This window comes from Onychostruthus taczanowskii, unplaced genomic scaffold, assembly GCF_017590055.1.
Source record: "Onychostruthus taczanowskii isolate IOZ18803 unplaced genomic scaffold, ASM1759005v1 scaffold7, whole genome shotgun sequence".
Classification (NCBI taxonomy): Eukaryota; Metazoa; Chordata; class Aves; order Passeriformes; family Passeridae; genus Onychostruthus; species Onychostruthus taczanowskii.
The window spans coordinates 6,695,277-6,722,104 of NW_024504786.1; the positions used below are offsets into that span (position 1 = coordinate 6,695,277).

Here is a 26,828-nt window from a genome sequence, read left to right on the forward strand (position 1 = left end):
AAATCTGGTTCACTTTCACTTACTGTCTGCTGAAACATCTCTTTTCTGTAATTCAAGGGGACTTACAAGACCCATGGCCAGTAGAAGGGTTTTAATGAAATCCATCTTGGGTAGAGAGGGAGAGGCTGTTGCTGTGGTCTTTTTTCCCAGTTACAGTGATAGAGGCAAGAGTATGCCTGGAGATCTGTCCTGAAACAGGTCACCATGGTATCTGCCGGCCCTTGTGTGGAAACCCAGACTTGCTAAATGTGAACTTGACTGGAGGACTGAAAAGTGCTGAGGGGGTCCTGTGAGCTGGTAGGAATTGCACTGGATCTCAAGATGAATCTCATGACTGTCAGGATCAGTGCTTTGGTGTCCTTGGTAGTAAATGTTAAAGCCAGGGAATTCTGGAGTGCTGAAGTCTCTCCAGGATCATTGCACATGTTCATAGTCCACGGAAATTATGTAAAAGCTCATGAAACCTGAGTGAAATGGGTAGTCAAGTGGTGCCAGTGGTCCCTGGACCTTGATCCATGTGCTTAGAGTTTACTGGTGCAGTGAGTCTGCAGGAGGTGAGGATGTTCAGTACCTCCCTAAGCTGAGATTTTAGCCTGGAAGTCCAAAGGCCTTTCCTCTCCTTACACAGAGGTGCTTTCAGCCACACATAATTGTTCTTTAATTATGCAGTTCAACTGAAGTCAAGGAGTTGTTACTCCACTCCAGAAGAAAAAGTGCTGAGGACATAGCTGCTTATAGAGATTTTATCCCTCCACATACAGACTCACTGGGGTGGCCCTTTGGAAGTTTGAACAAGGCATGTCCATATCCTGTGCATCCTTCAGACATTCAGGGAGCACTTTTTTGAAACCAGTGGAATATGAACATCATCCACAGCCAGGATGGGAACATGCTAATGATCTGTGTGTGCATGTGCGTGCAGGCTGGGAAAGCATCGCTCCATCATCCCCAGATGGCTGTGAGGGGAGTAACCACAGCACTGCAGAGATCTTCTTAATGCTGTGGGCTGGGGCTTTACAAGCAAAATAAAACCCCAGTGAAAACAAACAGCCCTCGGCCTAACGATCTGCTGCTCCTGTTTTGTGAATGGGGATGTGGGACGAGGATGTTGGGGAAAGGCGGGGTGGATATGGAGCTGTTTAGTGTGCTCAGTAGCTGGAGCTCTCTCTCCTATCATGGCTCAGTCAAGCACAACCTCAGGTTTCAACAGCTGGTTACCCACATCCATTCCAGGGTTTATTTTACTATGTTTTATTTTTATTGTTATTGTTGTTTTGTAACCAGGAGGGCTGCAGTGGTTTCCAGAGTGTTACATCTCTGCAGACCTCGTGAGCCTCTCCTGTATGAAGTGGGAAAGAAGGAGAAAGACATGTCTGAAGTGAAAACAAAATAGAAAAAAAAAAAAAAAAAAAGAGAAAAAAAAGAGAGAGTGCTGGTATTTGCTGCGGAATGCTCCCCACAATGCTGAAGTTGCATAAGTGCCGTCTTTGTTGCCATCAAAAATCTGCTTTTTGGGTTGAAACAAGGCCACCACTAACAAGGCCAGGAAAGAAATTCCTAATGGTTTGAAGTGAATTTAAGATTTTGATGGAGCATTTGATTCTGGGTATGGTTCATGTAGCTGAAGAAACAGAAATGCAGCCCCTCCACATCAGCCAATATATATACAAATGCTGGAGCACAGACCCAGCCAGCCACCCTCACCACAGGGCTAATGGGCTTGAACGGGAACCCTACTCTTCTAAGAGCAGGGGAAATGATGAAGTGGCAGACAAAGGAACTCAAAGGGAATGACACCAGGTATTTTGCAGCATTTGGGATGAATTTTATAGTGAGATGGATTGATTGCAGGCGCTGTTATTAGGCCATACAAATCCTCAATGCCAGTGAACCAGTCCAGTTTGAATTTGGCTTAGATAGTGCATTATAGAATCTGAAGTCTGCATGGACTGTGTTTTTCTATTTGATCTTTTCTTCCTCTCTTAAATTCCTTTGTTTCCTTGGTGAGCTCCTGAAGCATTCCCATTTTCTTATTTTAACATCCATCACACTGAGAAGTAGGTCATGAATTATGGGGCAGCCTGTCCCAGGGAGTGTGATGGTTCCCCTGTTGTGTTCCTATCTCAGAGCACTTTTCTGACATTCTAGGAGAGAAGCAGGTTAGACTGCCACAAAACACAAGTGCTATGCCCCACATATTCACTGTTCAGCCTTAATCTTCTCTAGCCATGGTCCATTCTGCACTCACCCTTCCCCATGGGCAAATCACATCCCTCATTATCCCACAGCTGCTTCCCAGAAATGGGAATGTCGCCACTGTCACGGTGTTAGTCCATAAGAACTGGTTCAGATCCCACCCAGCCATCAGACAGGGTTGGTGGTGAATATTCAGCCTGCAAGTGCAGTGACCTTTTCCCACGTATTTCTGGCTGGTTCGGGGCAGACAGGCATTGTGAGAACTTCCTGAGTTGGAGGCTGCATCTGCAACAGAAAGGTCAGGCCACTCCCAACAGTACAAAAACGAGACAACTTCATCCTGAAGAGTCTCTGAGTAGCCCAGGTCGGCTTTCTCAGCAGCTGCTAGCAAAATTACACCACCTGAAAGCAATGAAACCCGAAAGGAAAGAATAGAGAGAGAGCAGAAAACCACTATCCATAGCTTTCATAAGCACCTCACCTTTTCTTCCTGTAGCAATAGTTCTTTCTGTCCCAAGTAATTGAATTTGACACATTTTAGCCATGCTAACCTTTGGTTTTCAACACATCTCTCATATTGTGGTCAATTATATTTTAGCAAGGCGAATACCATCTGCAGTTACGCCGGGGAAAATAAAATCACATGGCCCATCAGTTCCCCTGCTCCAGGCATAAGTTCACAAGAGCTGAGGTCAGGAAGGAATCACACCACTCACAGCAGATGGATGCTTTGACACCTTCTCCTGTAGCATCTGGAAGCAGCAGCTGCTGGAAGCAGGACAATAACCCTACTGGACCAAATCCTGCTATGATCAAGAACAGGAGGCTTTTCCACTCTTGAATATTGTGCTTACCACTCTGTGTTTTTGTCTTGTGAAACTAAGCCTGTGTGTCGCTGATGATTTTCATTCTTGGCTGTGCAGGCAGTTGTAGCAAGAGTTGGTCACACAGGAAATGTGTGGTACAGCCAGAATTCGGAACTCAGCAGCCTTACCCAGTCATAGGCAGAGGAGCCAAGACCAGCTTTCTGTCACACACACACACAAAGTGGTTTTAATAAAGAGCATCCCAGAGGGGTTTGCATGGGTAGCAGATAAATGGTGCAATGTGTGTTCCAGTGCACAAATTACCAGGACCATGAAGCCAGAGAGAGGATTTCCTATTGCTTGTGATTTGCCGAGACAAGTTGTAGATGGCTTCATCCCTGGAAGTGTTCAAAGCCAGGCTGGATGGGGCTTTGAGGAGCCTGGTTTTACTAGAAGGTGTCCCTGCCCATGGTATGGGGTGTTGGAACTGGATGATCTTTAAGGTCCCTCCCAACCCAAAACATTCCATGATTTTATGATTCTAAGCTTTGTGCAAATTTCTGCCTCAGTTTCCCCACCTAATTAAAACCCTGATGGTTTTTCCTTTCTGTTACTCAATAAATTGGGATCTCTAGTTGAAACCTACTGAAATTGGTTACATTGGGACTTTCCTCAAAGGGAGGTATACTGTGATTTCCTTTGTTTATTGCAAGGAAGGGAACATGCCTCTTCCTCTCCCAGCTTCATGTCCTGACAGGTTGTGCCATGGCCAGGAGGAGCATCACTGCACCCTCAGCCACACCAGAGGCTTTTCCTCTTGGAGAAAGCCAGGTGGACTGGTGAGGTTCAGCCTGCCTCTAATGACTGCCCTTAGATGACATTGGCAGATTTCCTTCCCTTAATCACATAGAAGGGATTTGACAGTCTGTAGTACAGATTTACAAGAGTACAAGCTTGCAGGGAATTTTATGGATGAAATAAATCTCTTTAAAGGAATGCCAAGATTCTAGGACACTTGAGATTTGGGGTTTGAGCATGTATATATTTATTTGTATATATTTATATGGTTCTCTGTTTCCACATGTTTCTGTCTGTGGAATAGTAATGATCCTGCAGATTCCCTGCTCTCATGACCACCATGAAATGTTGATATATTAAACTGCCTGAACAAGATGCTGATGCCCTCCATCTTCTCCTCTGGGGAAGCTGAAGTTAATGGGGCAGCCAGGTGGTGTGCTGGTGTGAAGCCATTGCTTCCCCACAGAGAGAAGGTTACAGGCCTAACGAGCATCCAGCAGCAGAACACGGATCTGAGCTTCTGGGTGGTAATATTAACACTTGGGTAATGGCTTAGAGGAAAGCCCTAAGTCCTCTTGGACCTGGCTTCTGCCTGGTTGAGAAACCGCGGAGCTCAGATGAACGCTGTTCCAGCTGGAACAGAGCCTCCAAAATGCTCCGTCCTGGAGAGAGAGACAGGCAAAGGAGGGAAGTGAACACAAACAGGGAAGGCAAGATGGAAATATCATAAGGCTCAAAGAGAGGCATGAACCTCTTTTGCTCTCTGGATGCTGCTGAGCCACCCCTTTCACCTTGAGCTGTTCTCAGGAGGAAATGGGAGGGAATCCAAAGCTGCACTTGTGTCTTCCCAAAATTTCCCAAAGGGCATCTCTTCAGTTACAGACACAAAGACACACATGCAGATTTCCAGATCCCTGTCTTGCACGCTTCACATATTCAGGAATGTCTTTCAGGGTTGTGCTGTCAGCATTTCCAACAAATCCAGTTAATATTCCTGTGCTTGCCAAGCAGTGTGTGGATATAGCTCAGAGAACACGTTTTTGTTTAAACAGCAAAACAAGCTAATAGGTTCCCCACTCCTTCCCTCCTCCTGTCTGCAATTTAGGACTCCTAGTCCTCAGGTATTATTCCTGGCTGAGAGGGAAAGTTTATGAGTCCTTTGTTACTGCTCTTGGCAGCTCATCACACTGTTCCTGTAATACTGCAGCACAGGTCTGGCCAGGGAGGAAAGCGCAAAAGAGGACGGGAATTTGGGAGAACCAAAAAAAGCTTCAGGTCAGGAGCAGCATGCCATGAGGGAAGATGGAGACATGTAGGTGTGGTGTACAGATGAGCTCCTTCAAGCCTCCACTTCATGCCCTGAGCTGGCAGGAGAGGCACAGAGCAGGGAGAAGTCAGCAGTCACTTCATGGAGTGTTTTACCCAGATAAACTTGTTTATAAACCTCATTCTGGGTATATCTATTATTCAATGTGGAAGTCTCTCCAAAAACCCCAAACAAACAAAAAAACCCCAAACAAAATGCAGACAGGAGGCAAATTGTCCCCTGTACAGCACCTGAAGTGCTATGTCTTAAGCACAGACAAAACCAGCCAGGTTTGACCTTGGCGAGGTCTGTTCTAGCACTCAAGTGGGAATAGATTGGGCAAGACATGAAGCTTCCACGTTGAGAGAGTTTTCAGGGGAGGTCAGGCAGGCATCTGTCAAGGGCTGGCTTCTTTCTGTGTTTCTACATTAGAGGTAAAGATACCTCTGCATTATGGATCCCAGGAGATCAAGCTCTCAGCTGCCGGTGCACATCATGGGCATGGCTCCCACAGTAGCAGGAGACCGTTCAGGTGATACACTCCTAAACAATCGTGAGGGACTGTTCTCTGCCATCCTAGAGGGAGGTCACTGTATCCACACACACTGTGCACACCAGTCAGACACAGATTTTGTATACTTAGCCTGTAGCACTGATCTAGGCTGCTCAAACTCTTCTCTGCCACTGTTTCAACTTTTGCTGTTGCTGCAGGAAGTCTGGAGTGAAAATAACCTCTAGACATTTGTGTGTATGTGCACAGCAGAGGAAATTCTTCCTCATCCTGAACACATCTAAAGTCCTGAAACAGAAGAGTTTATTATTTCCATTCCCTGCAGTCAGGTTCAGGATTAAGACACAGTGTGTCAGAGTAAGTCCAAATAACCCCATTCTCCTCAACCCCATGAAAGGTTAAAAGGAGAATGGGGGCACTCATTTGCAAGGGTGGCCATGATGATCATCCAGCCCCATGCACTGGAGATAGTTTAACGTGTGCTTTCTTGTGAAGGTACCTGCTCCCAGATTTATTTTTTTATGTTAAATACAGAAGACAGTAACCTCCTGACCATTCAGATTAGCTGCATTTTCTCCCAAAATGTTTGTCTGTGTAGTCCATGAGTCATCCTGTCTTTAACTGGCATAACCCAAAATCACTCCTGTGAAGAATTTGGCCTGGCTTTTGTGTCTGTCGTGTACATGGTGTTTCTACTTTGGATAGCACAAATGGGAACAGAATTTTGCAATGTGAGGCAATCACTGAGTTTTGGAAGTGTTGTCAGCAGAGGTCTTAAAGCTTCATCTTTCTACCACCCAGATCTCTCTTCTGTGTCTTTGGGAAGGATGCCTGACATCCTGAACCTGTTTTATGAGGGAGGGAGATTTGCCTGGGAATAATCCTGTGAATTTGTGGGGCTTTCATGGTAATTAATTTTAATACAAGCACTCCTGTGTATTTGCAGAACTGTAAGAATATGGTCAGATCAAAAGCATTTGCCTTTGGATGGATGCCGAAGACAGCACATATGGGGTGTGCTCTGTGCAATATATCCTCCTTGAATAAGACACATCAGAATGATGAGGAGTAAAAGCAACAGCTTCCCCCCTCCAAATTTTACTCCCATTTATATGCAGTGGTTTCGCTTGTGCTCATGAAACAAGGATGGGGAATGAACAGTTAATCCTTCCTTCCTTCCTTCCTTCCTTCCTTCCTTCCTTCCTTCCTGCCTTCCTGCCTTCCTGCCTTCCTGCCTTCCTCTTTCTGAAGAAAGTTTTACCTCCTGTTCCATGTCCCTCTTTCTGGAGCAGGACCATGACATCCAGGACTGGCAGAGATTTGCTCCATCACTGCATTCAGACTCCTGCTTTCTTCAGCCAGCAGCTTAATTTTTTTTTTTTTCATAATGGCTATTGAAGTTGTTATTATTATCATTTAAGCATGCGTGATATATAATTATGCAATTAGGATAGTAGTGGCATTAATAACAGACACTGTAACACTGCCATCTCCCCTTCCGTGCCTGCTTGAGAGAAATGAGGCAGGTCCTGGATGAGAGAGGAGGGAAAGAACAGACCTGGCTCTCTTCCCCTTTCTCTGCAAAATCCTGTGTTGCAGACACCTCTGGCTGAGCTTGTATTTTCCACCCTAAATCCCATTAAGCCCCTGATCCCTCTAGCAGGGAGCAGTGGTGACGCTGTTTCCCGGGGCAGTGGAGTGACAGCTGGGAGATTCGGGCCTGGGGTGTGGAATCAAAGCTTTCTCTCTGGGTATAGGTAATCCAAATGGGCACCATTCCCTTTTGTTCACCAACAGGGTAGAGGAGGCCAAAGCTCAATTACTTTACTGGACAGGGTTTAAAAAGAACTAATAATAGATACACTAATAACACATCTGGACACTCTGTCATGATTTAAGAGACTGAATGCCTTTTGAGTGGGACTCTTGGCCATGTGAAAATTTCTCTGTTTCCTTTCTTTTTTTGAAGGATAGTTTATGCACTTGAAATAAAAATTAAAATGCTTCCTGCTAGGAAAGAGGAGTGCAGAAACCACAAGAATCCCAGCAACTCATCCTTCCCTTCACTGCAGCAATGGGTGGTTGTCTCTTAAAACCTCAAATCTTACTTGGGGCTGGGAGGAGGACTTAAAGCCATCCCTGGAGCAGGAGACATCTGTGCTACCACCCCCACTGAGGAGGTTGCTTGAGGGCATGTCTGAATGAAGACCCAAATCCTGCATTACTGGAGCTCCATAAGAAGCTGGAAGTGTTGTTCTTGGATCATTTGTTGTTCCTACACATGGTGATGGGCTTCACCTCCCAGATGAAGGTCACTCCAGCAGCCACATATCAAATGTGTCCATTTACATTCAGGCCACTTGGGGGATGACAGATTATGTTAGGCAGAATTTGGAAATGTCTGAAAGTAATGTTTCAGGAAATTCAGTTGTTTCAAAGACAGGGCTTAGTTACTGGAAGAGGCATCATCTCAGTGTGGATGGGGAGTGCAGTGGGATTGACATTTCAGGCTCCTTTGCACTGGTAGCCAGGCTTCTTGTCTTCCAAAAATTTATTGGGAACTGTGATGGAGTAACTGATGGAAGACTGGCATATTCCACATCTCCAAAAATCTTTCCATCCCACAAGATGCCCTTAGCCAACACCACTTCCTGACTCTTGATGGGTCTCTGGGTGGGAGGGATGTCTGTCCAGACAGCTATGCTGCACGTGGGTGTATTTGATGTGCTGCCACCAAGTGCCTTCTGATCAGGAGCCAGCTGGGGATCTATAGAGTAGTTTTGGCTTTCTTTTCTAAGGCATCATTAACAAAAGGTCTGCCTAGCGCTAGAGCTGGACCTTGCCTCCAGCTGGATGTGGGAGAAAGGAAAACACAGGTGATGGTGGTGGCAAGACAGAAGTAAATTCAGGACAGACTTGTCTTGGAGCAGCTTGTCTCCCTGAAATGTGCCAGGGGAGAAGAGCTGCTTGTCAGCTACTGTTGCAGCAGAGGCTTGGGCTGGAAGTCTAGCTCAGGCTGCAGCCAGGCTGGCTGGAGATGATCCATCTGTAAGACAAAGGTGGAAATCCCCTCTGCATCCCAGCTCAGTTCAGCTTGGAAGGCATTTCCAGAGGTCTGTAGTCCAGTCCATTAGTGAGAACGGGACAGCTTTGATGTTACAGCCCCTCGACGTACTCCCGGCAGTGTCTGAGCTCCTTGCAGGCCAAGTGAGCTGTGGATGTGTGCTGGCTCCGTGTACTTGGAGAACAATGGCTTTGGGAGTGCTCGAAGGCGTGTTGGGGCTGGCCAGGCCCAGCACTGTCCAGCAGCATGGCTGTGCATCTGTGGGGTCACTGGGCTGGAGCAGCTGCAGCTGGAAGGGAATAACTGAGCACAGTGCCCTCCAGGGACTCCAATACAGACAGAAAATGTGAAAGGGGAAAAAAGAAGTCAAGTTAACATGCAAAAAATCCACAAGAGAGATGGGAATAGAAGAAAACCAGGAGTTTGGAGTTATGGGCCAGGAATTATCCAGTTGGCAGGTTGCCTCTGCAGTATGGCATGTTCTGGCCGTGGTGTTCTGCATGAGCCCTGCCCTGGTGATCAGCCTGCCCATGCCCAGCTGCATTTCAACACACTGCTTGATGGCTTCAGTCAGTGGGCCTCCAGGGAAAAGGGACGCACCTCTGCTGGAGATCTCCCACCTTGCGCTCCAGAAGAGTCTTCCTTTTCTTTAGGAAGAGGCTGACAAGATTGAACAAAGAAAATGGGAGGCATGGGAGAACATTATCTGGCTGGGCTCAGCAGAAGTGGTTGTGACTCTGGCCAGGCATGGTCACATTGCCTTCACCTCCTGTGCCTCAGTTTCCCCATTCTGAAAGTACCATCCAGGTGTGTTCAGATTCACTCACGCTGTGCCAGGGCCTCACATTTTATGGCATTCGGGACCCTTCAGCTCCCCTGCAGTCCCCCTGTTGGCCCTGGGCAGCAGAGGCAGAGGAGAATATCACAAATCTTGATGTTGGTGTTGACTTACGCTCATTGGTTCAGTTATCAGATAGACATTGGCAGCAACATAGGTGAATGAAAATGAGGTTTTTGGGAGTTCTTCTTCATGAGGAGTGACTTTGGGCTAGGAAACAGAGGAGAGGAGGAGAGGTGCACCAGAAGTGATCAGCATTCCTGCCGGTGGAAGGGAGAGGACACATGTCTGCTGGTCAGTGCTGTGCTGGCTGTCTTGGGGTGGGCAAATTGGTGCCATTTCCAGCAGAGCCAGCTTGTTGCTTTTCCACAATGGAGACAAGGCATTGCAATGCACACATTTTGCCAGGCTGGCACGCTCTGGCCAAAGCAAGAACCATCTCTGCTGGAAGCATCCCTGAATGCTTTTGTTGTTCTCCTTATGCACAGGTGACACGCTGTTCTAGGACGGGTGGCAAAGATACGAAGGGAAAGTCCCTTCTCCCTGAAATCTGATAACATATTACCAGTACCACTGATGGAAAACCTTCAATACTACCACAAAAGTAGAGACATCAGGCACAGGTCACCCACAGGGATTAAAAAATGGAAATACAGGTGGTTCGGGGGTTTTCTTTATTTTTCTCTACCCATGTACTGTTCTTCTGCAATGCCTTTTCTGCCCTGGGAGCAGTGAGCAGTGTTCACAGCAGCCCTTTCTGATGGCTGTGCTGCAAGCAGTGCCCTGAGCGAACCCAGAAACCACCAACACTGCTGGGTGACCCTGGCTGTGCTTGACCCGGCGGCTCGAGATGTCTTTGGTTAAAGTCTGCTATGTGTTAGCAAGTGACTGTTCAAACACAGATGCTGCCTGTGTCAAGGAGGCTTTTTCTCAGAAAGTACAGACAAATATTGATCCTCTATTGAGCCTGGAGAGCAGGCTGGAGCAGCTCAGTGATGTGTGATTGGAGCTGAAAAAGGTCCCACAGCACAGGAATTGAGGACACTAAAGGGCCTCTTATTTGCTGATCACGCAAAGCTTGACGTGTGTCTAATCCCCCTGGCCAGTGTGGTCACGGGGGTTTAGCTTTAACCAATTTCTAATTAAAAGTGTTTACAGATGAGCGCTTTATTTACCCAGCATTAATTATAAAGGGCTTTACTCTAGCGGGGAGCAAACGAGTTTCCTGTCTGCTGCAGCAAACCCCTCGCTGGGAGCTCGCTTTCCCCAGAAGGTCGATAATAAAGTTATTATAACGACAGTCTTTGTGATGAGATTCTGAGCAGATGGGGGCAGGAGAGCTGGGAGTGTTTCCACCACACAGGCACCCACCCTCACAGGTTTAGGAGCCCTCTGTTTCCATGTTTTCTGCCTGGATGTTTGCCAGCCACCATCCAAGGCCTTGTGGGTCCACAAGTCATTAGTTTAAACGCCAATGTAATCAGATATTAAGTTATACATATGTAAAATGAAAGCAGGAGGATATTGGATGGTTTAAGATGCTCTCTGTGGTTGGAAAAGGGCTGAGTGCATGGGGGAACGTGGGATTCCAGCTCTGCAGATCTGTGTGTGTCCATAATAAACAGCAGCATGTCTCCCAGCAACGTGAATGGAGCCAAACACTAAGTATTATTTAATGTTTATCTGGTTTTATTTCTTGTTGTAAACCCAGGTTTTTTCCCTCCACACCCTCTCATTTTGACAAGATTTACCAGAAGGAAATAAGCTAGTTGGGAAATTTTCATTGCAGAGCAGTTGTTACGGTTGGTTCTGAAGAAAAAAAGTTAATTGAAATATATCAGGTTTAACAAATTATTCCTTTTTAAATTATTTTCTGTGTTTCTTGTCTAGATTTTTTTCTTCTACATCTCTACTAGTAATATTTTATTGTGTGTTTTAACAGCCCGTAATTCTATACATGTTTGTAGCAGAAAAACCTTCTAGACCTGCTGTTCTTGAGAAATTTTTGATTCCTGGGAATGCAGGCATTGAGATGTTGACATTTCCCACACAATATGCTCTTCTGGCAATTCTAGTGATAGCCACCACTGCATGCAGATCTGCTAACAGGGTACTTGGGAATAGGTGATAAGGTGGTAAGAGCCAGCTTCGACCTCCTCTCTTCACAGTGATATTCAGTGGTTCATTAAATAAGGAAGTTTCTTGGATTTTTGTTCCTTAGTCAGACTTTTTGATGCTATTCTTTAGCAAGACATTCTTTAACTTGTAAAAAAAATATTTCTTTAATATTCAAATAAGAAACTCCAGATACTGTAGCAAGGGGAAGACATAGAGGAAAAACCCATATTCTATACATTGCTTGTGTATATCTGTATTGAATTCAACTTTGTTTTTAAAAAAGCTGCCATGACCTAGTGCCCAAGTAATAAAATAGTTACTCCCTTGTGGGTGTAGTGTTGTGAGATGGCTTTTCCTTAAAGCATTGAGGAGCTTGAGACAGAGCCATTCTGGTGAAGAAGAGTATGCAATTGTGCACAGCACACACATTTTAGGAGCAGTCTGTAAATCAGACATCTTCTGCCGTGCATTTCTTTCATACCCTATATAGCATTTTGTTCTTGCCACAACCCAGTACACAGCCTTGCAGTGCTTATGTTTAAGCCCTCCCAGTCTTGCTGCAAAACGTCACCCATGGTAATAATATGGGAAAAGAAAGGAAGGGACCCGGAGCTATCATGAAGAACCTCATAAATCTGTGCATTGTGGATCATTTGGGCTCACTATCCCTCAGCTGCAGCTGCTGTGCTGTGGGCCAGCTCCTCCTGTACCTTCCTTTCCCAGCCTGGGTGATGGTGTGGCTCTTCCTTGCTTGCACACATCTCCCTGTGCTGCCTGGGCACACCTGGAGAGAGGTGCTGGTCAGTGGTGACAGGTCCCTGTGTCTGAGGTGGAGCTTTTGTCCAGCCTTTACCTGGCTGTGAGTTTGCATTAGGCTGGGTTATGCAGCTTGGCAGTTCCCCAGCATCCTTAGGGTAAAGCTATGTTTTAGGTTGGTGTCCTGTCTGCAATGAAGGCCCAGTTAATGCCAAATTATACTTAGGGGAAATCTTTACCTTCGGCTATGATATTGTAAATTATTGAATGCTGCAGAGAAAATTACTGCATGGTCCTTCTAAAAATACCTACCCCTGTCATAGTCATACAGACCTTCAAAAGGTTTATTGAGAGGGACTGGGAGATTAATTTCCATTAAATATGCAATTTCCTTATTTGAAAAAAAAAAAAAAAGTTGTAACTTAAATGGTGCTGTAAAATCTAAGTTAAAAATAAAGGGGAATCTCATGAATTCAGGGTATGTGCTCAGTGCAAAAATTGCTGAACCTGAGCAACTCCAGAGCTGTCATTTTGCATCTATTGCAAAGCCTTCACCATTACCTGAATTGCAGTGAATTGATCACCTTCCCCCAGAGAATTGCTCATTTGGTGAAATATGCACCATGAAAAATATCTCAGGTATTTACCTCATTATTTACCTTATTAATACCTCAGACAGCAGCAGACGGGTACCAGGATGGATTTGGGAGAGGAGTGGTTACCAGTAGAACTGTGCTGAGCACTAATGGCAAGGGAGCTGTTGTGCCTGGCTGGTTTTCCTCTGTAAATACCAACCACAGCTCTCCATCCCACATGGAAGGCAAGCACTACTCACTCACAGCTGAGTGAGCTGCCTTGAGCCCCTGGCCATGACAAGACTGTAAGTGGATGAGCAAAGGTGGCGAGAAGCACCTTTCCTTTAGGCAGTCCTTGATGAGTTAGCAACGAAGGATGCTTTATTCTTACCTCTGCAGTAGCCAGGCATGTGGGCTTCTTGAAGTGGGAGTGGGGCCTCAAGTCCCTGTGCTGAGCAAAAAGCCCCCAAACTCTCATTCCACCCACCTCAAGTGGCCTTCTTGTAATTTTAATCTGATGTGGAAGGCCATTGGTCCATGTGAGCCTGTGGGTTTTAAAGACTTTCCACACCAATTTGCAGACTGTAAGTAATGGTTTTGTAAGTCCTTGGCTGTGGGACCTCAGTGAAAAAACACATTTCACAAACAGGCTCGTCGTACACCCCAAGCATCTCCTGAGCCTGCACGGGTTTCCTCAGCTGCCCTGTGCTGCCTTCCCTCCTCCCTCTCACTCCCTACATGGTTTCATTTAAAACGATGGTGAAAGATGTGAAAGGAGATACACACAGCAAGATGTAAACCCCTCCAGTCTGTCAGCATGCCTCAGGGAAAAAAATCCAACCCCCCACGGGCAGGGGGGATGTAACCTGAGAGTCGGCAAATTCAGTATCTTCTAAATTAGGGGTTAGCTTCGGTATGCAGAGAGAGGCTTGGATGGTGATCCAAGGTTTTATTAACAGGCACGCTCCCTGATGATGGCAGCTTTGAGATCTGAACCCAAATCAGGCTCCCTCCTTCTGCAAAACCAGCTGGAAATTTGAAGAGGTTCATAACGCTTTACATTTTGACGACACTTCTTCAATTCAGACACCATCTAGGCATTAAAAATTGGACCTCTTGACATTCTTGCTCTGAGTAGAGCTACATGGCAAATGGATTTTCCAATTTGTTGAGGTTTTGGGAAGCAAGCAAAAGAGATTTTGTTCCGTGTTGGAACAAAAAAAAAAAATTGTTTTTGGGTCATTTGAAACATTTTCAATATATTTAAAGCACTTCATTCAGATTTCAACCCCTTATAATGTAATAGAAAGTAGAGTCTATTTTAAAGAAAGTAATTTTGCAGGAAGAAACCAAACTTCTCGGTGGATGTATGGAAACAGACCATTTGAATCTTAAAAAAAAATATTGCCCTGAATTTTTCCAGTAAAGAAATATTTTCATAATGACTATGATTTTATTTTTAAACTGTTTTATTAAAACAAGAGCTTTTCTAAAGAAAACTAGAAATCCAGTGGATACCTGGTGTAAGCTCTGTGGATTTCGTGACTTTCACCACTTCTCAGGTGACTTTCGTGACCTACATGTTCTGTTATTCAATTAACAACCATGGCTAAGTTTAATCCCATGGTTTTCCTTTTTTTTTTTTTTTTTTTTTTTCCCCCAGGGAAGCATCTTGCATCCACCTTGAATATCTCCTTACTTTTCCCTTTTTCTGGAGGACAGCTTCAGACATCCAGCTGTGACTGTTGAAATTCCCTGATTGGCTTCAGAATATTTTGTGGTGAAAGTTTAAAGAAAATGGATGCATTTTCATGGAAATTTTCCAATTTTAACCAATTGGTATTTTCTAACAAAGAACATTTTGTCAGAGCTGTTCTTGTCCGGTTTTCCTGCCTCCTACCTCGATTAGGTCATTAAAAACCAGAGATACAACACCTGTATAACTGGATAACAGCGTTTCAATAGTCTAATACATGGATGAAATCTGAAAAAGATGAGGAGAAAACAGGGAGATGGTTGTTATTTTTGAATGAGGTGGGGGAACATGTTCCCAGCCCTGAAGATACAAGATCTGCTTTTTCCTGTGGTGTTTCCATGGGGGCTGCCACATCCCATCAGAGAAATCACCCAGGCTGATGAAATTTGTGAAGCTGCCCAGCGATGAGTCTGCATTGTGAGTAAAGGCAAATTAACTGGCAGTGTGTTAGCACATATTTCACTTGTGTCGTGGTGTAATAATGAACCTTGTATCAAAGCCTGCAACACCATCTGAGTTTTATATGCCCCATTTCCTACATGTTCTGAACAGTGGAACCAATTTATAATGTAATGATTTTTCCATACATAATTTCTTTCTTATGATTTCCATAACTCGGGAGTTTTTTACTACAAGTACGGCTGAAGGCAGCCTCGTAAAGGATATGAAAAGAGGGCTGGCTAAAGTGTCTCATAAAAAAGTAGCTCGAGTGATTTGCTAGTGGCTCTCTGTGGGTTTGATTGTGCCTTGGGTTTTGGGCCATGCCAGGAACCAGCAACCTGCATTCCCAACCGCCTTCACACCGCCAGCCTTTCACACCAGGCTGATTGCAGGCAGGACACAGGCAAGTGGGGACTGCTGGGCCTGCAGGAAAGGGGGATCTTGGCTACCTCTGCTCATTCACTGGCCAACAGGGAGGAATAGAAATTTACTCCCGCTTTAAGCCAATCTGAGGCTGTGTTGATGAAGTGGCTGGGAAAGCTCAGTGCGGAGCCAGAAGTGAGAGTACGTGCCCTGCTCTTCAGCTGGACTCCATCTCCTGTCAGAGATAAAAATAAGCTGTAAAAGCAGCTGAGTCTTAAAATGGGGTTGGAGGTGCTGTTTGCTCTGTAGTTTCGCTGGGTGCTGTTAATACAGGAGCCAGATTGTCTTTTCTTGTGCTACACAAGTGCCTTGGGTGGGTGGAAGGTGAGGGTATCTGCCCCTGTTCTCTGTTCCAGATCACTTTGTGAACATCTTAGGGTTGGTGGGTACAAACCCACCAGTTTTAGACAGGTGAGACAATTTAGGTATAAAAGCTCACCTGCTTATCTATCGAGAGAAAAATATAGGAAAAGAAAAGAAGGGGTGAATCTCAAAATTTTCTTCTCAGCCATTTCAAGATAAAATCCTTCCAGTTTTTGTTTCCATTTTAGGTGGAGTTTTAATTGAGGCAAATTTTAAAAAGGAAAACTTTCAACACTGAAGTACTTAATTTTAGGCTTGAACAAAAAGTGTGGTTTGACTCCAGTGAAAATTTTGCTTATGTCTTAATTCCTTTGCAGCTGCTTGATTAGTTGATGCAGGTCATTTGCCTGATCTCTCCATCCTTGTGCAGGAGGATGCTGAGGAATTAGGTGGAAGAGGGTAGAGGCAGATGGGGAACAGGGAACACCTGGTCTAAGAAACACCAGTTTTATAAAACTGTGACATTACATTCTTTGACCTCTGTCCTTCATATCTTTGCATATCTTCCACCACGGTCAGCTTGAGAGTTTACTTTTCTTCTCTGTTCACTTGACAAGCATCCCTACATACAGTTAGGCTGAAAAAAAAAAGTTTGAAGTTATTTTTCTGTATAAGTTATTTGAAATCTGTACAACTCCCCAGGTCTTAGTGACTGTGTATCAAAAGCGTACCCTGCCAGGACTGCAATCTGATCATGTCACAGGTCAAAGTTAAGAAACTGTCCTTTTAGCACATCAGATGATTCTAGTTTTGCCCACACCAAGTACCACAGAAAACAAGATTGTGGCAGACAACTACACGTAAATATTGCTTCCTGTTGCTGTCTCCATTTTTTGTTTCCAAAATTTCCTTTGGAAGAGGGAAGACTTTAATCCAGGTTCTAACTCTAAGGTTGTTTATTCAGTGAAGGAGAAATTATGTTGCTAAGAGCCACCTTTTGGGCATGGATGTGATCACACAGTAATGGATGGTAATGTGCTCTGGAGCTCCAGTTGTGCCTGAGCAGATCTGGAGCCCCAGCATACCCTGTGTGATGGGTGAGTAAAAGCACAAGTGCCTTACAGAAGGTACAGGGTCCTAAGTAATGTTCTCTGCTCTGTTTAGAGGTGTGAACAGTGTACCTGTCTAAATCAGGAATTCCTCCTAACTGACACATCTGCTGGATGCTAATAGGGTTCTTTTCCTAGAAATGTATTTCTTTTTATCTGGAGAAATCAGTATTGCGGGTTCACGCCACGTGGCTTCTGTCTCAGCTGGATAAATAGCGTGAATCACTTTTCCCTTTCAAAGCCTCTCAGCCACTCAGCTCTAAATACCCATTTAATCTGACTTTATATGTTAATAAATCACTCAGGATAATTAAGCAGTAGCTCCACGTGCCAGCAGAATGCTGGGAAGGCAAATGGGTTGATGCAGTCCTGTGTCTTACAAACCCTTTCACAGCAGAACCTCCTTTCCTGGGGCATTTGGAGCCCAGCACTGCTGTGTCTGCTGGGGCTGAACTGGGATCCTGTGCAGGCTCAGGACTGGCTGCTGAATGAGGATGTATCCCCTGGGGATGAGCAATGGCTGTGGCTGTTTGCAGGATGAAGAGCAGGTCCCCCGGTGTGCTGAAGGAGGGAAAGCCCTGGGCTCAAGGTTTGCTGGTCCAAGAAGTGCCTGGAAACCTTGCTGTAGCTCAGGCTTGAGGGTACAGTTGTTCTTTGCTGAACACAGGTGAGGTCTGGACAGCTAATCCTGTGTGTCTGTGCTGTGTTTAGGCAGAGCCATGCTAGGGTCGTGTGCCTGCGATTCAGAAACTCAGAAGTCCTCCAGATTGGCTCTGTAGGAGTTCTCAGGAACTGACTGTGTGGGTTTATGTATTTCATAGCTGTCCTGGTTCTCAGGCAAGATGCATTTGCAGAGTCACAGTGGACGTCTGTAGGACATAGGTTTTTTGAGTTAGCTGAGCTGCCCTGACAAGAAGATTTACGTTCTGCATTTTAGGGTCCCAGGCAAGCTGTGCACACCTTGAGCTCTGGCTGTAGCAGCCAGTTCAGTGTCAATCATGGCTTGACAGTCAGTACCTCTTGGCCTTCTCATCCTGCATCTTTGCCACAGGTATTTGAAAAAGGGCATAACCTAGCCTTGAACTCTGCCTACTCTGTTAATGTGATGTGGTGGCCTGTACTGTTTAGCATTGTGCAATTGATGTTTCATTTTTCAGAGATCCTGTGCACTCTGCTTCATCTCAAGTGTCTGAAGGCTCAGGCTGTAACTGTGGCCACAGCAGTTTCTGGATTGGTGTGTGCCTCTTACCTCCACCCCAAAAGCCATGGGTGCAGAGTTGCAGATCACTTTTTAGTCTGAAACCTTTTTCTTTGATATCATAACTCCTTTGCTCCTACCCCATGCTCTTTGACTTTTCTGTGAGCAGAGATTTATACACAGGAAATGGAGAATATGACATTTTGTTTGTGCCTCTGTGTATGTGTAATATCTTTATTATGAAACTAGTTGCCACTTAATTCTACAGGCTAAAGACCTCCATTCAGTGTGTTGTATACAATTTATGAGTCTCAGGTCTCCCAGACACACATTACAGCCATGTGGCAACACCCAGGTGACTAACATTCCTTTTTAATTTAATTTCCTTACATAAATAGCTTCATTAAGGATCAGTTATTTGGGCAGAGAAAATGCTATTTGAATAGGTCAGACTAAGCCACTGAATTTAGGACCATGCTACTGTTCCTGCTGAGAGTAGCATAAGACCTGGGTGTGTCACCCTCCTTCTCCACTGTTTGCTTTCACCTTCAGACTAGGAATCTCTGTAGCAGAGATGGTGGACTTAATTCAGAGCTAATTCAGTGTGCAAGGTAGCACTGAAGTTTTTTATGAGAGCAACACTAGGGAGGATGTTCTCAGTCTGCTAGTCAAGATCAGCCTGTTGCCAAGATTTCCAATTTGTTCAGTTGTCTCTCTGTGATAAAAAGAAGTTCAAATGGCTTGTGAAATTCATTCACACAGCACCTAGAAAATCGTTTCCCATCTTTGACTCTCTAGTTCACGCCTGGAAACAAACGGAAATCAATTGCTGAAGTCCTTGGGAAGCTGCGTGGATCACGTCCAGTCATTGCTATCCTGCTTTGCCTTTTAATGTGGTGTGGATGGCTTAGGATTCATGGGACCCAGGTTCAGGCTTCAGGCATTAAAAAGGGGGAGAAGCCATGGAAATCAGTGAGGAGGTATCTTTTCATTCCCTGCACCCCACTTTGCAACACTTGTTCTGCTGTCAAAATACTTGCTCTGTCTGCAAAGGCAGATTAGATGAAAACTCCTAACTGATCATGGAAAGATTATTTTCAGGTTCTTATGTTAGGTATTTTTTCCCTGATACAGCATTAACTTACCCCTTTCACATGAGCAGAAATAGAATTTACATCTCAACATAAGGATCATTTTCTGAGGTAGCCAAGATTTTCTCCTCCCAGAACTCCCACCACATTGCCAGCCTCCAAACTTCCCTCTTCTGCCAAAGCTGCCAAACATTGCCAGAAAGGTGAATATTGCTAATGGCTTTGGCATTTCCAGGCTATGTCTACCAGATACCATCAAAAGTGCACTCTGAGAACACAGGAAGATGCGAGGGAAGTTGGACATTTACACGGCTCTGCTCGCTTCCATGACGTTGAGTAAACGTTTGCAAGTGGTATAAACACTTTGTCCAGGACATGAGCCAAATCCGAACTGTCTGCAGGTAGGACAGAGCACTCTCAGCAGACACATTGTTCCATCAATATCTATTATGCAGAAGCATCTGACTTTTATTACTCTCTGGGTTAGTACATGGGTCTCCCAGGACTATCACCCTGAATGTGTGCGCAAGGCGTAGGAATCACTGCTTCTTAAAGCGCCGGCCAAATGTAAATCTTACCAAACCCTTTCAAGATGGGTGGTCTTGCCGTGTTGGACACAGGCTTTTGCTTTTCAGCAGGGAAAGGGTTGAGTGATGATTATCTCTCGCTTTTTCCCATTCCATTTCTTTTCGTGATAAATAAAAAGAGCCCTGCTCAAAGTGATTGCTTTTTAACGATGCATGTCAGATGTGAAAGCAGTATCGCTCCTGTTTGAAAAGGGCATGTAATGTAACAAGCTGGCTGAGTTTCATTCCCAAATCACCACCATTCCCTCTATCAGCAAAGAAATAAATGAGTTCTCATTGCCTGTGGAGGCTGGGGTGGCCATACCTTGCTGGATATTACCTCCTTGTTCTCTGTGGGGAAAAAAGGGTTATAAAACAGCAGACGGCCCCCCATTTTTTTTTTTCTGATTGCCAGACGACCTCCACGTAGAAAATATGTGTTGTCCCTGAATACATGTCCAAATAATTAAATTTCTGTGGGGCTCATAAGGCCATTAATAACTGTGCTTGCCCCCCATGAGGTCTGAGCTTTAGTTTGGGTATTGCTGACCCTAAATAATAGATTGAGCCATGTTGAGAAGAAAATCCTAGAGGCAGCTGAGCCTGTGAAGAAACTCTGAGTAAGGGTTTTGTGTTGTCTCATTTATGGTGGACACCAGTGACTGAGTCAGTGACCAGTGACAGTTATTGCCACTCTGTGGTAAGTGGGGTTAAAATGGGTTGGGAGGAGCTGCTGTGGAGGGCTGTGAAATGCTGCAGCCAAAGGGAGGAAGTGAAGGCTACCCAGGGAGGTGTGGATGGTTAATGCAGGTATGGACAGTGAGCATATTTATTTTCTCCAGTAATTGCCCTGTGCTGCAGGTGGAAGATAAGCCTGGGCTTCATTTGAACCATGACCTATTTGAAGAGCAGGTCATGGAAAATACCCAGTCAAAGAGGCAGAAATGTGCTGCACCCCTTCATCCTTCACATTCAGTGCACAACTTCCCAGAAACCAGGATGCTTTCCTGTGCATTATCCAGTCCAATTTGAAATGACCCAAGCGGTGAACCAGCACTTCCCCTGGCAGCTTGTTAGGATGTTTTCTTCTCCTACCCAACTCATATTTCCCATTTCTTTATTTCAGCTCATTACTTCCTTTTGCCTGGCTGAGGGCAAATGTGTTTCACCACTAAACAGCCCACAGCAATCAGGGTTTCAGTCATGTACCATTAATCCCTGGAGCACAGCATTGCTTGTTCACCCTCTGCTGCATGGTCCAGAAGAGAGTGAATGATTGACACTGGTCATAAATGCTTATAGTGTTAATTCTTTAATATCTTGCTAATTTTAATTTGCTCTGTTCAGGTTGGGAGGGGTGTGATAACAGTTGCTGGACAGAATACTGCAGCTTATCACTGCTGGAAACATGCCTCTCCTATCATGGTTTGCACAGCCTCGAGGCATGGAATAAAAATGAAGGCTATTTTTGTATAAATAAACACCAAATTGCAGAGAGTTCTGCATCTTTGGTGGCCAAGAAAAGGGATCTGTGTGCTGGAATCTGCTCTGTGAAGTAGGCATAACCTTTCTCATGCCCCTTATTATATGCAAAGGTTTTGCCTGGCTACTTAAACCCAGCCACATTTTTAGAAGGCCTTTATGCACTGAAACCCTTCAGCATTTGAGCCTCAGGCTTTGCCAAGCACTTGGGCAGGTGGAGCATGTGAAGGCCACGGGCTGCCTCACACCAGACAGTGCCTGTCCTCATTTTTGCTCTGCTGGAAGGTGCTCAAAAAAAGCCCAAAGAAGGTGGCTGTGTTAGATTCATCTGCTTTCTCAAAATAAAGCAGACGCTGCTTGCACTAAACCGTCCTTGGGCTCATGTATGATGTCCTGTACTTGTGGGAAAGAGTGGAATGGGATGAATAGCTCAGGTGTTGATTGAAATAGAGTTGATGAGCTGGTGAAAGCTGGAGGAATCTCATTCCAGCTTTTGGTTTGGATTTGTGTTCCTGAGCTGTGTTGTTCAGTCATGGCATTTCTTAGCGGATGGCTCTGTGATGCTGAATTTCATTTTCACAGTGGTTCATGACGCACTTTTTGTGCTGATCTTGTCAGCATTGAACTCAGGACCTGGATTTCTGCAGATTCCAAGCCCTGTCAAAACCACCTAACTTGTGCCAGCATTTTGAATGTGGTGCTTGGATTTGAAGGTGTTTCCAGGGAGGGCAGCAGAAAGTTCAGTTCACGGTGGTTTGGGCTGAAATTCATTCATCTTGGTGAGAAGCTCAGGAAGACGAGTACCGCTTACATGAGTGCAGAGAGCCCTCCGATAGGTTTATGGAGATGAAAACACAAATGAGTTCATGCCTGGCAAGTTGGATAAAGAAATCATTCTTTCTATCTCTATTTTTGCTTCCAATTTGCAACTAATCATAGATTTCCTTTGTATTTTTTAAAATATCCATTTTTAGCCTAATTGCAGACAATAAATCAAACCCTAAAGTAAGCAAGAACATCTGACTGTCAGCAGTTGCAAGGGGGAGACACGACAGCAAACTGGCCTGGCTATCCAAGCTTGCATTTTTAAAAAATATGTGGAAACTGGTTGGATGTGATGAGAGATGAATTCCATTGGTGACCCTGTACTTTTCTTTCCCTTTGAACAGCATCTTGCAAGCACTAGGGTTAAAGAAAACATTATTTAAAAATTAGGCAGGGAAAGAAAGACCTACTGGGCCATGCTGGCTTGTAGCTAACTGGGCTGTGAAACTTGAAGAGGTTATTTTGTCATCTGATTGCTTCAACAACAACTGAAGGTGGCTCTGATTGGAGAGGATGCTGGGGCTTTTTGGAATTGAGGTACCCCTGACATTGTGACACTGATGAACATGGCAGAATCCAGGGGAAATCTTGTGTTCCTGAGCCCAGGTGGGAGTAAATTGTACTTAGAGCCTGCAAACCAGATACCTACAAACCCAAGAGGCAAGCCATGAAATATTCATGAAGTCTTTCTTATGAAAGAGGCTTATTCATGTGTGTATATATATATATATATATATATATATATATATATATATATAATATATGTGCACACTTTTGAAATCTATTCAAAGCAAATAAGACTTTCTTAGTCACCTTGCGTAAAATAGGAAAGCAGATGACTTTGGTTCTCCCTCTATTATACAGTCATCAGGAGACTGAAATAGCTCTGGAAAAGGAGTCTCTGGTGCTCTGCCTTCCAAAGGCATGTGCCTTTCTGGGGCTCTGCTGGCATTTCAGCAGAGCAGCTGCTCTGGGGGAAATCACTTGCTGCTGCCTTGATGTAGTAAATCAATCAGCCTTTGTAATTTATCACCCCCTGTGCAAAAATAATGAGTAACTGTTCAAATGTATCAAGGGACAAAGCTTTAAAATACCCTGGGAATGGCAATGGAGGAGGTCAGGCTGTGACCATGCGCTTGTTGCCGGCGTCTCTGCCCTCTCCACGCATGCCATGGGAGCATTGTTCCCATCTCATCCTGTCCTGCCCATGCTAGTGATGTGCTGTAAATCATACTGGTGACTCCAGGACAGCTGAAAATGCTGAAACCCAGCAGAAAATGCATCCCTAGGTAGTGGGTCCAAACCATGCAAAAACAGAGTTCCTTTGCCAAGAACTTAAACTCAGAGACAGCGTCTTCTGTGCCTGTCGTGCCTATAATCTGTCAGTAAATACTTCAGCTTTTTCACCATCATTAAAGCCATTTCTGGAATCAAGAAAGGGGAGAGAGAAGACTGCAAATAATATCCCGCATTGTAATGTAAATGATGTAACGTAAATAATAAGATTATTGTAGGAGTTTTGCTTGATGCCAGAAAACAGCTTTAATTAGACTTGTGCTTGTCTTTTGAAGTAAAATCATCGAATTTAGAAAAGAGCCTTTTATTCTTATCCATATGAAAACATACAAGAATCTTTGTAGTTACATTTGCTAAAGTGGCTTTGGCATTTTCTTTTCTGAGAAACTTCTGAGCTGCTGAATGCTGTCTATATTACGACAGTGACCGAAGTAGTAAATTAGGAAGTGAAATCATTGATAATATTACTTTAATAGAGAAGAAACAGCTTATTTTATTAATGTTCGATTCCACTGAGAAACTCTGCCCTGCTACCTTCTTTTACTCCCAAAATGTCAGGTACCAGAGTGTTTTAGCCACATGTGTCTACATTTTTTTTCTTGATCACAAGTATAAGGGTCTGTTCTCCCTATTTGGCATCACTCTAGCCTGGCACAGGTTGCCCTTTGCACCTTTTTGAGTGGTGGAGAACTGCACAGGGAAGAAGAGAGAAGGAGCTTCTTCTCAGAGAGCTCGGCAGGGCAATTTGCCATGGCCCCACTTAGCTGAATTTCTTTTTAATCTTCTGCGTTTCTTTCTGGCCCCTGTCTTCATAGACCTCAGCTGGTAAATACTTGAGGAGTTGTTTTAATGTGTGCTAGCCAGAGATATGTCAAGTTGCTCTCTAATTAATATATAGTAAATTCTGCGGGGAGAAACCGTTCCTCGGTGTGTTTGATGCAAGTTCACACAGAATTTTCAGTTCCCATGGGAGCTGCCCTGCTCTCTGCAGAGACATCTCGGCTGCGCTGCTCATTTGGTTCCTCTCCCTAATGCATGGCCAGGGAGAGGGAGCAGAAAGCTCCGTGCTGCAGTGAGAGGATGGGCAGAGCTGCCAGCTGGGGTCTCTCCTGGCTCAGGTTAGCTGTGTCAAATCCTGCTCTGATCGCAGTCTGCTGGCACAGCTCATGGGGTTGATGCTTTTTTCCTGTTTTTCAGAGAAAGCTCCCTGGAATGGTGGTGTCGGGTCAGGCTTGGTGAGAGTGTGAAGGTCTCTGGCAGATGGAGGAGGTCCTGGTGCTTTCCTGGGTAGGGGAGCAAAGCTGGCTTACAAATGTTCAGTGGAGCCTTGTGCCAAACCTTGGCCCAAACGGGAAAGAGGTTTTGGGTTGGGCAGAATTATTCAGTTTCAAGAAATCCAGAATGATTGTTCCCAGTGTTTTAAAACCACACCTTCCCCCAAAGCAAAACCAAACGCTACCAAAGCGCTATCAGATGGAGATGCTTTCCACACAATTTCCATTTCAGTGGGAAGTAATCTGTTCTTTTTTACTTTTTGTTGCTGCTGGCAAAAAAAGGGTTTGAATGAAGAATATGGAGCTCCCATAATGTCCAGCCTGACTTGGATGTGTCTACACAGAATTGGAGAAAAGCAGGATCAGGGAAGAGCATAGTAAACTGAGTTTGTGAGGTAAATTGTCTGCCTCACCAGATGGGATCAGAGCTTTAAGGATCATACTTGATGTGGCTTCAGAAGTGAATTTCCTTGCACACCTCCTCATTAGCTGCCATCAGGTACTTAGGCAGGGCTCTCCATGGCCATGGTGATTTCCTTTCCCTCCCCAGGTATTCTTTCAGTCACATTCCAGTTCACAGGCTTAATATCTTCATCATGTTTTATCTGTGGCCAAGTTTGGCAGCCAAACATTCGCTCTCACCTGCTTCTTCATTTGTTTCACGTGCACTCCTTTTGCAGAGAGAATATCACTGGCATAAGCTTTGTCTGAATCACTGTGCCTGGGGTCTGTTTATTTATCCCTTCATCACCTAGTAAGTATCTAGGACAAACAATATTGAACTGGAACTGGCACATGTACCTTTCATAACCTCTTCATTTTCTTTCAATGCCCCAGCCTTGGGCTGTATTTAACATGAAGCTCTGGGAACTGCATTCATAAACCAGATACTCAGCTGTTGTAAGTTACTGTAGCTCCATTACAGTCACTGATACAGGGCTGATTTATAGTAGCTGACCTGTGCAGGAGCCAAGGAGAACACATATAAATGGCAGACATTCCAATAACTAAATTAAGCATGGGAAAATGCAGGCTAGCTCCTTGGAAAATTTTCCTAACCAGGTCTGTAAGTGCCTGGAACAGGTACCCAAGCAAACTGTTGGAAAGTTTGCCTTTTGTGTGTGTTGCAGTATGGCAGTATGGAGTGTTTGGAGAGCTAGGAACTACCCAGAAATATATTAACCAGATGCTGCACATGCCTGGGTAGAGAATAGTAATAAAATGACTTCACTGCTGAGAAAAGAGCTTGTACTGAAACCTGGCCAGTTCGTGGGTATTTCTGCCCCGAGTGACAGCATTTGCTGTGTGCACCTCTGGGTGCTGTTGGGCAGAGCTGATGACAGCGTAAATACAAGATAAAACTTATCAAACCAGGTCTGGGCAAGGACCTGGCTGGTTCAGCTCCCAGTGGCCAGAAGCACATATCTAGGCAGATACACAGACGTTGTCCACATCCCCACCCACCCTCTCATGGTGTGCAGCTACCTCAGATGAAGGCCATGCTTGTATTAAATAAGGCTGGATGGCTTTTTCCTGATCTGAGAGTTAAGATATCTGCTTGCTCAGCCTCCCACACTGGCACTGTGCTCCACCTCTGCACTGTGGTGTTTTGTTCAGCTGTCCACGTGTTCCATGTCCAGGAGTGGTGGCAGCCCTCTGGCACGTCACACAGCTCAGCTGTCATTCCCTGGTATGAGGTAAGGGCAAACTTGGTTTGTCCATCTCACACGTCCTCAGTTGCAGTTTCTGCTGCTGTTTGAAATGAATACTTTTCATAATTCATTCGTGCTGAACTCTGTATGCTGTATTCCAACATCACTCAAGTAGATGTTGCTGAAAATGGTGGGATGATGCCTGAAGGTGACTCTTGCCTGGGCTCTGCCTCATGCCAGCAGCTATTGCTTCCATCAGGATCCTTGCCATAGTCACTACCTTGCTGCATGTTTAAACCATTCAGTGTGAGATCTCTGCTCGAGTGTCATCATCCATCCTGCCAGGAGGGATTTCCGTGCTGGGGATTTCTCATACTGTTCACTTGTGTGCCTAAAATGTGTCCCAGGAGCTACCAGGCTCTCCTGCTGCTTCATTTCAACTTC

The 26,828-nt window shown here is 44.9% G+C and overlaps 1 protein-coding gene across 1 annotated transcript in view; it reads left to right on the forward strand.

Annotated features, from left to right (window-relative positions):
- TRABD2B (TraB domain containing 2B) overlaps window positions 1-26,828 on the forward strand; it is a 262,429-nt gene that overhangs the window by 86,911 nt on the left and 148,690 nt on the right. The window lies entirely within an intron of this gene.